General features: G+C 50.4%; 1 protein-coding gene across 1 annotated transcript in view; it reads left to right on the top strand.

Annotated features, from left to right (window-relative positions):
• LOC119432644 (FGGY carbohydrate kinase domain-containing protein-like) overlaps positions 1–14,553 on the top strand; it is a 92,566-nt gene that overhangs the window by 77,655 nt on the left and 358 nt on the right.

Here is a 14,553-nt window from a genome sequence, read left to right as displayed (position 1 = left end):
GGCACATGTGACCGTATCGTCGATTGAATCTGATCACCATTACGTTTCGCGGTTGAGGGTTGCCTCATTTAGCGAAAGCAGGCGCGTACGTAGCTATCGGGCAATACTTGGAACCAGGCGCCGGCGGCCCGACGACGCGTGTGAGTGGTTGGTAGATATGCGTTGGTTACTCCATACGCTTCCGACGCAAGTGAACAGCTCAATCATGCAAAATTTATTGGATCTGGTGCAGTGCAGGGTGCTTATAGCCAAATGTCAAAGTATAAGCGTGGCGATCGAGCAGCGCGGTACCTGCAGCGAACCGACGCGCGACAGTGATCACAGATGCCAGCGCAACTGATACAGCCCAGGTGCTGGATTTTTATTTTTAGTATTTATTTATTTATTTATTTATTTATTTATTTATTTATTTATTTATTTATTTATTTATTTATTTATTTATACATACTGTCAATTGCAATAGGGATTATAACAGAACTTGTTATAAAGATATATTTGTTTACCTATTTTTTACGTATCTTTACCTGGAATGGCTGTTCTTTCGAATGTCTGAATTTGAAACAAGTTTCGCTCACGGTGAACCTTAACGTAGATCGTGCGCGAAGTTTGTATAAAAGATATGGCGTACGGCAAGAATTGTTCGTGCGCGCCAATAATATTGCAGCGTTAGGGCCATCTCTACTCTTACACCGTCTTACACTGTCTTGTTTCCCTTACACCGTCTCACTGTACTATGTTCATAATAAAGTAATGTCGAGTCTTAACAATTGTCGAATAAATACATATGCATATGATTGTAAACCACTACTGACCGTGAGTGAAACGCGCTTAGTGGTCAGCGAAGCGGTCACTGCACGCACGTAAGTATTTCACTTGATCGACTGTGCGAATAATTTTTTTTGCTACTGTTATTCTTGCAAGCATGATGCTATTGTCCGCGTACCCACGCGAATACCGTTTTTCATGTTCTTACTTGCGCGGGCTCATTTAGCGCGTTTCTACGCCACGCACAGTTAGCACATTGCGGATCCCGAACTCTACCACTGGAGCTAGGCCGCGCTGATGAGGTTGACACGTTAGTTTTTGCATTCTCTTGCTGCCCAAGCACATAGACAACGCTCAAAGATGAGTGAGCTCGATGCAGCACCACACTGTTGAAGTTAATTACCTTTATGAGCAGGGCCGCGCAGGGTGCGTGTGAACGCAGAGACAATGTTTTGGTGGACACAGGGTCTGCATATATCTTTCATAGGACACGATTTTTCCAGATCATTGCGAAGTGTATTTACCGACTAGTTCTCTCGTAGAGTGCTTCAATTTGTCTTATACCGGTGTCACACGGCCACTTTTGATAGCGATCGAGACCGATCTGGATCGGAATGTTCGACCGCGGTTGGCTCCCTTCCGCAGATTGAGCAAAGAAGCCAATCGCGACCAAGAAATTCGACCCAGATCGGGCTAGATCATGATCAAAAGTACACCGTGTGACCACCGTATTAGGCGCAGGAATGAAGTTGTGTTTGAAAGAAAACAAATGTAGCCTCTGCCACTACATGCGAGAAAATATTGCATCGAAGAGCTGACAATTCTCGCAACCTATTGGTAAATGTGACGAAAAGAGTTTACTAAAATGCGTTGTTTAACTGAGGTGTGCATTGGTTCATATTAGACTGAAATGCTAAGTCCTCAGGTGATGCAGGAAACCGGCGAAGCGTGAACATACCACATCGGCAGTGGTCTCGCGGAGTGCTGTGTTGTGGACACACCCCCAAATCGTTATTTTCCGCTGGTTGTTTGTGCACCCATAAACTGCACAGTGCTGGCCTGTAGCCTTTTGATGAGTATATATTCCATTATTTACGAGCGTAAGTCATCCGTGACAAAAAAAAAAAAAAAAGTTGTCGCAGTTTCACCTGAAAGGCGAAGCATCAATTGCGATAGCAAACTTGTAGAGAGCTATACGGAGTAATGATAGTAGCTTTATCAGGTGTATAACCTTAGACATGCAGCAGCACCGGCAACACGCAGAACTGTTGTCGACGCCGTCGGCGTTTTGCCCGCGTTCGCACAAAATGCGTACTGCGTACGGCGTTGGTGACTGCTGCCGGATAAGGTCCCTGTACCTTATTGCCGGAGCCTCCGAAATAAATAGGCACTTGCTGCCGCAGCTAAACGTCGCCTCCCTTCCCGCCCCCTCCCCCCCCCCTCCCCGCCACGGCCTTTCGCGCGTCGGAAGAAGGTGCGTTTGTTCTACATATATGGTGATTGTAAAGGAGAAAAGAGACGCCTACTTCTGCAGCCCTTAAGGGAGCACGGCGCAGAACGCGCGTTTTTTCTTCGCCGTGCATTCACTCCCCGTGAAAGCGCGCGTCCCTCGCGCCCTATCACTCGCACATACAGCGTTCGGCGCCCGGCGACGATTTCATCTCCACTGACGTCATACGGAACCTCACGGCAACGGCGACGACGACGGCGACGCCGACAGCAGAAATCTGCTTTGGAGTGTCCATATAATTGCTATCGCAATAATAAACGGAAACATCGAAGGAATTAAAGCTACCACTCCGCAATGCAAGCGCAAGGCAAGCTCACAGTCCAGACCAAACAGGCAACACTGACGCATACTCTCCAGGCCAGACGGTCGGAAGTGCCCTCGTGAAAACGTCTATATAAATACGCATTTGGTGCCGCAGCTAAACGTCGCCTCCCCTCCTTCCCTCCCGTCACCCCACAACTTTTCGCTTGCTCTCTGTGTGTGGAAAGGAGGAAAGAGACGCTTAATTCTGCAGCCCTTCAGGGAGCACGGCGCAGAACGCGTGTTTGCTCTCCAACGTGCGTTCTCTCCCTGTGAAACCGCGCGTTCCTCGCTCCCTTTCACTCGTACATACAGCGTCTGGAGCGCGGCGACGATTTCATCGCCGTTGACGTCATGCGGAACCTCACGGCGACGGCAGAAATCCGCTTTGGAGTGTCCATATAATTGCTATCGCATTAAAACAAAGGAGCACGTCTGTTTCATTCACTAAAACTGCTACGTTTCGACGCTCACACATTACAAGCGGCTCGTAACACTGCAATATGAAAGCTCGCGCATATATCTGCTCCGGTGAGCTGATCGGAGGCGCAAAGGGAGATGGCACACCAACATGGCTGCACTTCCGGCTTCAAAAGCATGAACGTCAGGGCATAGAGAAAGAAATTCAACAAGAGGGGACACTCGGCAAAAACTGGCAACAGGAAACACGTCACCATACGTCACGCTATACTTTTGACACCGAACGTTAGCTGCCGCGAGCATCGAAAAAAAAAAAAGAAAGTGAACTTAAGTTAGCAGGCATTGATTTATTTTTTTCATTATTTGCCGCGAAAACTAAAACGTTTTGCGTATAAATGATCTTATGCTTTGCGACTTATTTTCCTTGCCTTACCTAGCCACAGGTCAATGACACGCCAGATACATGCGTCATCCGCCAGACACTCCCCCGAAGCCAGCGAGGATGGCTGCGCGCGCGTTTGAGCGCTCGCGCGCGGCGACCCGTATGTCTCCTTTTTTAACTGTAACCTGGTTTATTGGGCTCTCGGCGTATTCTTGCGTTCCTTCTGTACTGGGAAAATTCACCACTGCACTACTGGACTACGGCAAGGTGAGAAATCTTGTTTCACAGTCTACGACGCAATTAGACTTACGGCACCGGACCGAGATTTAAGACGCAGTTAGCGAAAAACAGCTCGGCCATCCTGGCGCAGTTAATTTGAGTTAATGAATCGTGCTGAGGCACGTTTCCGACGCTTCCTATGGGACTATTGTAACTTATTTCGGTTTTTGAGCCACTCTGGCCGCACAGGGCGCCGTGTCGCAGTTAGTGAGAACTCAGCCGTGGTGTGTAGTCTAGTGCATCTTGCTAGGAGAAGTTTGTGCCGCTTTCTCTGACGCCAGACATTACTGAAAAGTAATTTCGTTACTTTTTGGGGTACTTTTGAGGCACGCTGGCCGCACAGCGCGCTGTGACGCAGTTAGCGATAAGCAGCTCGGCCGTGGTGATAAAGTTAGTTTGGCGTGTAAGTCTGTGACGTTTTTTGTGGCTCCGCAACAACATATACCTTCTTTCGGTACTCACGCCTGTTGAAAACGCGACAGGCGATTGCCAAGAGTGATAACATGGGGTGTGCTGCTGGCGCCGGCAGAACGCGCGAACGACGAACATATCAGAAACTTGTAATTCGAAAATTACGTCTTCTCAAGGACTGAAAAAGGGCATTGCACCCACGCATTTGTCTTGAGTGCCTGTTGCGTCCGTCTCTATGTATGTAGCGTATACCGTCACGTCGCCTGAGGCCAAGTTTTGGAAACGCGAAGTCGCTCGTGTATTTGTGCTGCCAAAGTGCAGGAAATAATGCCCGGAAATGGGAGAACGCTTGGAAATCCGATGTTTTCATATATGTTTGGGATGAGTCGGGTATTTTCTACGCCATGTATGTAAAAGCGAATTGCTTTTGTTTGTAATGCCGCCCATTCACCACTTTCTCACGTTTCGTCTCTACACGCAGTATTCCTATGTCTAAATACCAAAATGACTCATGCTTGTAACATGCTGTTACGTGCTTGAAAATGTAACATGCTTGTAATTTACTTTTTGTAGCGTTAGCTACACTGGCCTAGCCAAGCCCGTTTCGCGTGGCACATCAAAAGCCGTGCTGCGCATGCGCAAGGATTAGTGATGTCACACGGCTTGCGCACCACCGGAGCCACCGGAGCCGGCACCTCTCGCGCACTCCGCCGCCGCCGCGCGCGACTCACCGCCGCCGGTCTGCGCATTCCAGAGGAGTGACGTCGTAGCCGTGGTAGACGCACTGGCGCCGGCGCGCGCTCGCTGTGCAGTCGCCGTCTGACACTGCGCTGGAGCCGCTGCGCTTCTGACTGGCGTTTGCCAGTGTGGTATAGCCATGGAGAAGGAGAGCGCAAATGCTGCTCAACAGCGCAGAAGAACGGAGAAGCTTGACTCATCGGATCCCGAAGTAGTTGCTTGGCAATTAGCGGTTGAGCGTAGGAGGAATGAATACATGTGCCACATAATACGTATACCGCGTGTGTGTCATTGGAGCAGCAGTAAGCATGACAATCAAGCTAATCCTTGACAATGTAGGCAACCAGGAAAGCTAAGAATAATCAGCTGAACCTTTGCTAACGCTACGTATATCCTGGCATAGCCGAGCTAAGCCACTGCAACTTTTTTTATTGCGATAGCAATTATATGGACACTTGAACCGGATTTCTGCCGTCGGCGTCGTCGTCGCCGTCGCCGTGAGGTTCCCTATAGATAAAATCTTCGCCGCGCGCCGTATGCCCGAGAGGAAGCGTGTCGGGGACGCGCGCTATCACGGAGAGCGAAGGCACTCAATCTCCCACGCGCAAGCAAGGAAGCAGGAAGCCAGCGCCGGAGGGAGCAAGGGGGGGGGGGGGGGCAATTCTCTGCCAACAACCGCGCTCGTCGCTCGCTCGCACCGTCTCTTATCTCCACACGGCATTCGCCGCTCAGTTTCCGTTGAAGCGATAGACCGCACGTACCTTCGCCCGCTGCGGCGTATGCTTGCTGCCAGCGTTTTGACAGTCGTTGTCTGCTGTCATTCAGTGTGATCTCTTCGTGTTTGTGCGCGCTCACACCACGCTTGTTCATTCAGTTCGTAATAGTCGGGCCACATTTTCCAACGCACGCTACACACGCAATGCTGCCCGGATCGGCAGTGCAGCGCTACAGGTGTGTCCCTTCGCACGCGCTGCCCACGGGAAGCGCTTCTCATCAACACCACCGTTTCACACGCGCCTTCTCGTGGTCGTCGAGTCTCTCTTCATGTCGGTCTACTTACGCCGCAGCACACCTGCTTACTTAATCAGCTCATGTTTACTACAATTCATATTGCTACCAAAGCCGCTCACCTTACTTCGTATGACATTGCTGTGTTGCTATCGCATTCATTGCTTCGCCCTTAGGGCGAAACTGTGACATTTTTTTTTTTAGCTGGTGCCGTCCGGTGGAGCTTCATACAGGTACTGCCTTACCTGCTGGTGTCACAACGTTGGATGAACGCACAAAAAGTGCGGAACGAGCTTTTATATAGAGCAAAATAAATATTTCCTCATTGCACAAAAGGTCTTCCGTCTACTGTGTGAAATTGCACGTGGCACAGATTCGATGGGACTTTACGAGATCGTTCGCTTTCATTTTTACTAAATAATAAACCGATTCTGCACGAAGAGAAAAAAAAAAAGAGGGCACTTCTTTTTCTGATATTAGGCGTTCAATACAATGGTAACATTTAGTCAAAAGGTCGCAAACCGCAACTGCTGTTTGAGCCAATCGCAATGGTAGTGGCACGATGATTCCACTTTGAATAACCGCCGTAGTTGTTCTGGTTACTTACGCAAAATGCTTTCGAAGCTTCAGTGAGTGTCAGTATTCTGCAAAAAAGTAAACATACCATGAAATACAGTTCTACTCCGGTCCTATGCCTTTTATCGCGATTCCTCTGTCGCATGTATGTGGGAACAGGTACCGTCAGTCGCTAGTAGAAAGTTTAATAAACTTTGGCAGAAACACTAAGGCTGCTTCCGTGCGGGAATGCGAAAGCATTAGAGGGAAACTGAAGCTCTTTTAGAATTAGATTTACAGGGGTTTGGAAGGTTGACACAGTATAATTCAACTCCTGCAGGTATTTTCTCGATTATGCGCAATAGCAGCGCCGCGATCGCGGTTTAAATTTGCGTTGAAGCTCCACCCCTTCCGCGCGCCGAGCGTAGCGATGAAAGAGCGGGCGCGAGGATGACGTCAATAGAGGGGTCACGTGCGCGCTCTATTCGAATCAAGCTCTTCGCAGATACCTAAGATGACGTCACGATCGTCTCCGTAATCAGAGCCCGTCAGAAGACCCGCCGCGTCTTCCGCAGATGCTGCGGCTTGTTTTTGCTAAATTAAAGCAACTAGCGGTGACTTCTGTCCTGTTAACTGAACTATGATTTTCGTATTCAGGGGGTGAAATACTATAAAATTGGCTGCTGCTTAGTTCAGCTAACCCTGGATATGCAAAGCGAAAGCTTGGTTTAGCCTGGTTAAGTCTTGCTTTCACTTGGTTAGCCTTTGACCCAGCTGTAATTATTTTACTTAGGTATACACTCATCGATATAAGCCAGGTATAAATTCATCATCATCATCAGCCTATATTTGTGTCCATTGCAGGACGAAGGCCTCTCCCTGCGATCTCCAATTACCCCTGTCTTGCGCTAGCCGATTCCAACCTGCGCCTGCGAATTTCCTAACTTCATCACTCCACGTAGTTTGCGAGCGGGACGGCTAGCTATTCCTCTGCGACGCTAGCTTCGCGCGCTTGGCATTCCGGACCCTCTCCAGTGAAGCAGTTCGCCGAGCGAGAGATGCGTGTCAGGCGCCGGTAAGACGGCGCGGGCTGGTCAGACCATAAAGAAAGAAATGCTGCCAGCGGCGGCGGTTGCTAGGCAATGGCTCAGCTCGCGGTGCGGCCACCGGCCAAAGCGAAACGGCGAGAATGCGGCCAATGTAGCTTTCGCTAAAAAAAAAAAAAAAAAGTCCGCGTGCATCGAACCGCCACACGTCAGGGGCTGTTGTCTGGCATCGACAAGCAAATGCACCAGGAACGCGCTTGGAACGCCGTCGTGTGTGGAAGCCGAAGCGTTCCATAGCCGATGGCTATCGCCGTTCGGCCCAGCCAAGCGGTTGACAATGCAACTACGGCTGTCACGTTCGCTCCCATTGAAGCGCGCCCGACGTGGCAGGTCGCACCTTTTTATTGCGATAGCAATTATATGGACACTCCAAAGCGGATTTCTGCCGTCGGCGTCGTCGCCGTCGCCGTGAGGTTCCGTATGACGTCAACAGCGATGAAATCATCGCCGATGATAAGTGGTTCTTGAGGGAAAGGGAAAGGTTGGCGCTATCCGGACGCTGTATGTGCGAGTGAAAGGGCGCGAGGGACGCGCGCTTTCACGGGGAGCGAACGCACGTTGGAGAGCAAACGCGCGTTCTGCGCCCTGCTCCCTGAAGGGCTGCAGAATTAAGCGTCTCTTTCCTCCTTTCCATATGCAGAGTGCAAACGCGACTTTTTCCGTCGCGCGAAAGGCTGGGGGGGGGGGACGGGAGGGAGGGAGGGGGGGGCGACGTTTAGCTACGGCACCAAATGCGTATTCATATATACTACTACTACTACTATTTTTATTGCGATAGCAATTATATGGACACTCAAAAGCAGATTTCTGCCGTCGGCGTCGCCGTCGCCGTCGCCGTCGCTGTCGCCGTCGCCGTCGCCGTGAGGTTCCGTATGACGTCATTTGGAGATGAAATCGTCGCCGCGCGCCGAACGCTGTATGTGCGAGTGAAAGGGCGCGAGGGGCGCGTCTTTCACGGGGAGTGAACGCGCGGCGGAGAACAAACGCGCGTTCTGCGCCGTGCTCGCTTAAGGGCTGCAGAAGTAGGCGTCTCTTTTCTCCTTTACAATCACCATATATGTAGAGCAAACGCGCCTTCTTCAGACGCGCGAGAGGCCGTGGGGGAGGGGGAGGGAAGGGAGGCGACGTTTAGCTGCGGCACCAAGTGCCTATTTATATCAGAGGCTCCAGCAACAGTCACCAACGCCGCACGCATTTTGAGCTAACGCGGGCAAAACGCCGATGGCGTCGACAACAGTTCTGCGTGTTGTTGCTACCAAAGCCGCTCACCTTACTTCGTATGACATTGCTGTGTTGCTATCGCATTCATTGCTTCGCCCTTAGGGCGAAACTGTGACATTTTATTGCGATAGCAATTATATGGACACTAAAAAGCAGATTTCTGCCGTCGGCGTCGCCGTCGCCGTCGCCGTCGCCGTGAGGTTCCGTATGACGTCAATGGAGATGAAATCGTGGCCGCGCGCCGCCGAACGCTGTATGTGCGAGTGAAAGGGCGCGAGGGACGCGCTCTTTCACGGGGAGTGAACGCACGGCGGAGAACAAACGCGCGTTCTGCGCCGTGCTTCCTTAAGGGCTGCAGAAGTAGGCGTCTCTTTCCTCCTTTACAATCACCATATATGTAGAGCAAACGCGCCTTCTTCCGATGCGCGAGAGGCCGTGGGGGAGGGGGGGAAGGGGGAGGGAAGGGAGGCGACGTTTAGCTGCGGCACCAAGTGCCTATTTATATCAGAGGCTCCGGCAACAGTCACCAACGCCGCACGCATTTTGAGCGAACGCGGGCAAAATGCCGACGGCGTCGACAACAGTTCGGCGCGTTGCCGGTGCTGCTGCATGTCCAAGTTTATACAGCTGATAAAGCTAATATCATTACTCCGTATATCTCTCTACAAATTTGCTATCGCAATTGATGCTTCACCTTTCAGGTGAAACTGCGACAACTTTTTTTATATAAAAACGCCGCGCGCCTTCGGTGCGAACGCGAGCAAAACGCCGACGGCGTCAACAACAGTTCTGCGCGTTGCTTGTGCTGCTGCACATCCAAGTTTATACAGCTGATAAAACTACTATCCTTACTCCGTATAGCTCTCTACTAATTTACTATTGCAGTTGATGCTTCGCCTTTCGGGTGAAACTGCGACAACTTTTATTGCGATAGCAATTATATGGACACTCCAAAGCAATTTCTGCCGTCGGCGTCGCCGTCGCCGTGAGGTTCCGTATGACGTCAATGGAGATGAAATCGCCGCCGCGCGCCGCCGAACGCTGTATGTGCGAGTGAAAGGACGCGAGGGACGCGCGCTTTCACGGGGAGTGAACGCACGGCGGAGAACAAACGCGCGTTCTGCGCCGTGCTCGCTTAAGGGCTGCAGAAGTAGGCGTCTCTTTCCTCCTTTACAATTACCCTATATGTAGAGCAAACGCGCCTTCTTCCGACGCGCGAGAGGCCGTGGGGAGGGGGAGGGAAGGGAAGGGAGGCGACGTTTAGCTGCGGCACCAAGTGCCTATTTATATCAGAGGCTCCGGCAACAGTCACCAACGCCGCACGCATTTTGAGCGAACACGGGCAAAACGCCGACGGCGTCGACAACAGTTCTGCGTGTTGCCGGTGCTGCTGCATGTCCAAGTTTATACAGCTGATAAAGCTAATATCATTACTCCGTATAGCTCTCTACAAATTTGCTATCGCAATTGATGCTTCGCCTTTCAGGTGAAACTGCGACAACTTTTTTGTTATCCAGCGGCCGTGGTAAGGCAGAGGCAGGAAAAGTAGGAGTTGAGGACCCGTGTGTTCGATACTACGTTTCACACATCAGGAGCAACGCTGTGGAGGCTAGAGATACTTTTAACAGCGAAGCTGTTTCATACCCCTGTCACACGAGCACCCTCAAACTGCTTTTAACTCGTCGTCTTTAGACAGTTTTAGTTTAGCGTTTGCAAGCAAACGTAAACGCATTACGTACGTAAAAAATAGCGTCGTCTTCACTGCGCATGCTCAGAACGTTATTCTGTTTCTGCGGTTTACGTGCGCTATGTTAACGTACGTTATTTGGCGAGTTTAACGTTCGTAATGTTTACGGACGCTAAGAAATAGACAGTTTTAGTTTAGCGTTTCTCGACTTACGTACGCTAAACGCAAACACTTTACGGGACGTTAGCGTGTGCGTTGCTTAAGAACTTTTAGTTTAACGTTCCGAGAACGTAAACGTGATATAAAACGTAAGCGGACGTAGCGCCATCTCTTGCCTAAATCAACAATCAATTCCTGTCTTGGCTACAAGCGAGTCACATGTAGCCGAGGAAGTGACCAATCCGTCGTTTATGTGTGCGCGAGAACGTCGCGAAAACGATTCAGCAGCAGGTTCTGCATCGCACGTCCTGTTCCTGTTCACAAACTCATTTAGCGCTCAAGTGTTCTTTGGGACCCTTTTTGCTTGGCTTAACTAAGCTGGCACGACATGGAAGCAATTACGATGCGCGAGCGCGAACCAAGACACAGGTTGTATGCAGCCAGGAATGGGCTCCTCAACATTGATGCCATCCCAGACCACACGTTCCGTCGCCAATTCCGATTTGAAAATCAAGACTTGCCTGTTCTCGTGAAAGCATTGCAAGTGCCGGACTACGTGACAAGCGCTCAAGGAGTGAGTGTCTGCCCAGGAAGCCCTGTACATGTGCTTGCGTCTCCTGGCCTACCCGAACCACCTGTGTGACTTACAAGACTTCTTGGGTCGCCACTACAGAGTCATTTCAAGTGTGTCGAACGAAATGATGTTGCACATTTCAAATATCTTAGGAACTTTCAAACAGTAAGAGAGACTCAGAGCTACTCACCTTTCAAGCTGACGCGAACAGACGACATACAACTATTCCAATACGGGGTTTATTCTTTGCTCACCGTGTGCCACCTGTAGCAGACGACGCGCGGTTCCGCAGCGCGTGTCGTCTGCTACAGGTGGCAGACAGTGAGCGTCATGACGCGAAGAAGCGGTGAACTGCGCTCCAGACGGGCCCCGGTCGGCGCACCTACCCATCTAGACACCATAACGTTATTTTTTTGTTTGTGTGTTTACAGTCTGCAGAATCGAGGCTGCTCACTTACTTTCGAAGACATGCCCGGTCGCTCTTGGCGAAATGCGCTAGCAGAAGCTTGCATCTCTTACGCAGAGTTCTTGCGCTGAACACCTTCTGCGTGGCAAGTTCCATGTTTTTCGCAATCTCTTGTCATTTTGATGGATTTCGAAGAGGGTTGCAAGCATTCACTTCACGGAGAAGAGCTAAATCGTCTTTCTCGGTGAAGCGCAAGCGTGTCACACCTGTTGTTGGTACAGCCTCCATTTTGCAGACTGTTTTCCAAGAATAAGATCGCGTTACCATGGCACGGCCAGCGACTTTGAGTTTTGCCAAACCCGTCCAAGACAAGGGAATCCATTAGCATCCATCCTGGTGTTGCTATACGGCAACGTATGCGGACGCGTCGCATATAGGCTTACGGTCGCCGGAATCGCGGAACGATCTCGGAAATTGGGCGCGCTATGCCCTCAAAACTAACGTTTCAGGTGAGTTTAGAGAAAGCGAAAGCTTATTTCTATAGTTACTGGTGATCTACGCGAGGCAGAGCGCAACCATCACGAGAATTCATGCTGAAGCGGGAGCCAGTGGTGCCGCCATGTTTGACAACGTTATTTCTTAGCGTCCGTAAACATTACGAACGTTAAACTCGCCAAATAACGTACGTTAACATAGCGCACGTAAACCGCAGAAACAGAATAACGTTCTGAGCATGCGCAGTGAAGACGACGCTATTTTTTACGTACGTAATGCGTTTACGTTTGCTTGCAAACGCTAAACTAAAACTGTCTAATAACGTTGTCAAACATGGCGGCACCACTGGCTCCCGCTTCAGCATGAATTCTCGTGATGGTTGCGCTCTGCCTCGCGTAGATCACCAGTAACTATAGAAATAAGCTTTCGCTTTCTCTAAACTCACCTGAAACGTTAGTTTTGAGGGCATAGCGCGCCCAATTCGTTCCGCGATTCCGGCGACCGTAAGCCTATATGCGACGCGTCCGCATACGTTGCCGTATAGCAACACCAGGATGGATGCTAATGGATTCCCTTGTCTTGGACGGGTTTGGCAAAACTCAAAGTCGCTGACCGTGCCATGGTAACGCGATCTTATTCTTGGAAAACAGTCTGCAAAATGGAGGCTGTACCAACAACAGGTGTGACACGCTTGCGCTTCACCGAGAAAGACGATTTAGCTCTTCTCCGTGAAGTGAATGCTTGCAACCCTCTTCGAAATCCACAAAAATGACAAGAGATTGCGAAAAACATGGAACTTGCCACGCAGAAGGTGTTCAGCGCAAGAACTCTGCGTAAGAGATGCAAGCTTCTGCTAGCGCATTTCGCCAAGAGCGACCGGGCATGTCTTCGAAAGTAAGTGAGCAGCCTCGATTCTGCAGAATGTAAACACACAAACAAAAAAATAACGTTATGGTGTCTAGATGGGTAGGTGCGCCGACCGGGGCCCGTCTGGAGCGCAGTTCACCGCTTCTTCGCGTCATGACGCTCACTGCCTGCCACCTGTAGCAGACGACACGCGCTGCGGAACCGCGCGTCGTCTGCTATAGGTGGCACACGGTGAGCAAAGAATAAACCCCGTATTGGAATAGTTGTATGTCGTCTGTTCGCGTCAGCTTGAAAGGTGAGTAGCTCTGAGTCTCTCTTACTGTTTGAAAGTTCCTAAGATATTTGAAATGTGCAACATCATTTCGTTCGACACACTTGAAATGACTCTGTAGTGGCGACCGAAGAAGTCTTGTAAGTCACACAGGTGGTTCGGGTAGGCCAGGAGACGCAAGCACATGTACAGGGCTTCCTGGGCAGACACTCTCACTCCTTGAGCGCTTGTCACGTAGTCCGGCACTTGCAATGCTTTCACGAGAACAGGCAAGTCTTGATTTTCAAATCGGAATTGGCGACGGAACGTGTGGTCTGGGATGGCATCAATGTTGAGCCCATTCCTGGCTGCATACAACCTGTGTCTTGGTTCGCGCTCGCGCATCGTAATTGCTTCCATGTCGTGCCAGCTTAGTTAAGCCAAGCAAAAAGGGTCCCAAAGAACACTTGAGCGCTCCATGAGTTTGTGAACAGGAACAGGACGTGCGATGCAGAACCTGCTGCTGAATCGTTTTCGCGACGTTCTCGCGCACACATAAACGACGGATTGGCCACTTCCTCGGCTACATGTGACTCGCTTGTAGCCAAGACAGGAATTGATTGTTGATTTAGGCAAGAGATGGCGCTACGTCCGCTTACGTTTTATATCACGTTTACGTTCTCGGAACGTTAAACTAAAAGTTCTTAAGCGACGCACACGCTAACGTCCCGTAAAGTGTTTGCGTTTAGCGTACGTAAGTCGAGAAACGCTAAACTAAAACTGTCTTTTATCTCGAAGGAGGTGCGCTCGGTGTCACGCGGTCTCCCTTTCGCCAAGGAAGTTTAATGGAGCTCTTCGCGAAGGAAGTTCGGCAATGACCATTACGGCTGTTAGGAGTACTCTCGTTCCCAGATAGCTACAGCTGCGAAGAAAACCACTTCAATAAAATCGTCGCAACTGGCTTACTTACAAATTTTAGCATTATCATTTGTTTTGCCTTTGGTAATGGACCACGTACTTGGAGCTTTCAATTTGTTCTTGAGGACATCAGCGCCTGTATTCTCTACACTATGCTTCGTCATCCCGCATGGGAAAGTGTCGTTCCGCCATTTCGTTTGTTTATCCGCGCGCGAGCTGCCCGTGTCGTACGGCAAAACTCTCCGGGCGAGAAACACCGCAATGAGCGATCCCGGCGCCGCATCGTCTGCTTCGCTCGCACCGGCATCGGAGGTGGAGACCTGGGTGTTGATCCGGCTTTGGGAGGACCACTTGTCGCAACTCAGAGGGGAGAAGCACAATGCAAAAATATATGACGCAATTGTCGCAGCTGTTGCGCAGAGCGGCATCAGGAGAACTCGCCGGCAGGTGCAGACCAAATCGACAACCAGGACACAGATATGACAGTGCAATTCGCAATTGG

Source organism: Dermacentor silvarum, chromosome 11 (genome assembly GCF_013339745.2).
Source record: "Dermacentor silvarum isolate Dsil-2018 chromosome 11, BIME_Dsil_1.4, whole genome shotgun sequence".
NCBI lineage: Eukaryota > Metazoa > Arthropoda > Arachnida > Ixodida > Ixodidae > Dermacentor > Dermacentor silvarum.
The sequence above is the reverse complement of the archived record's forward strand: the minus strand, read 5'-3'. Positions and strand labels throughout refer to the sequence as shown.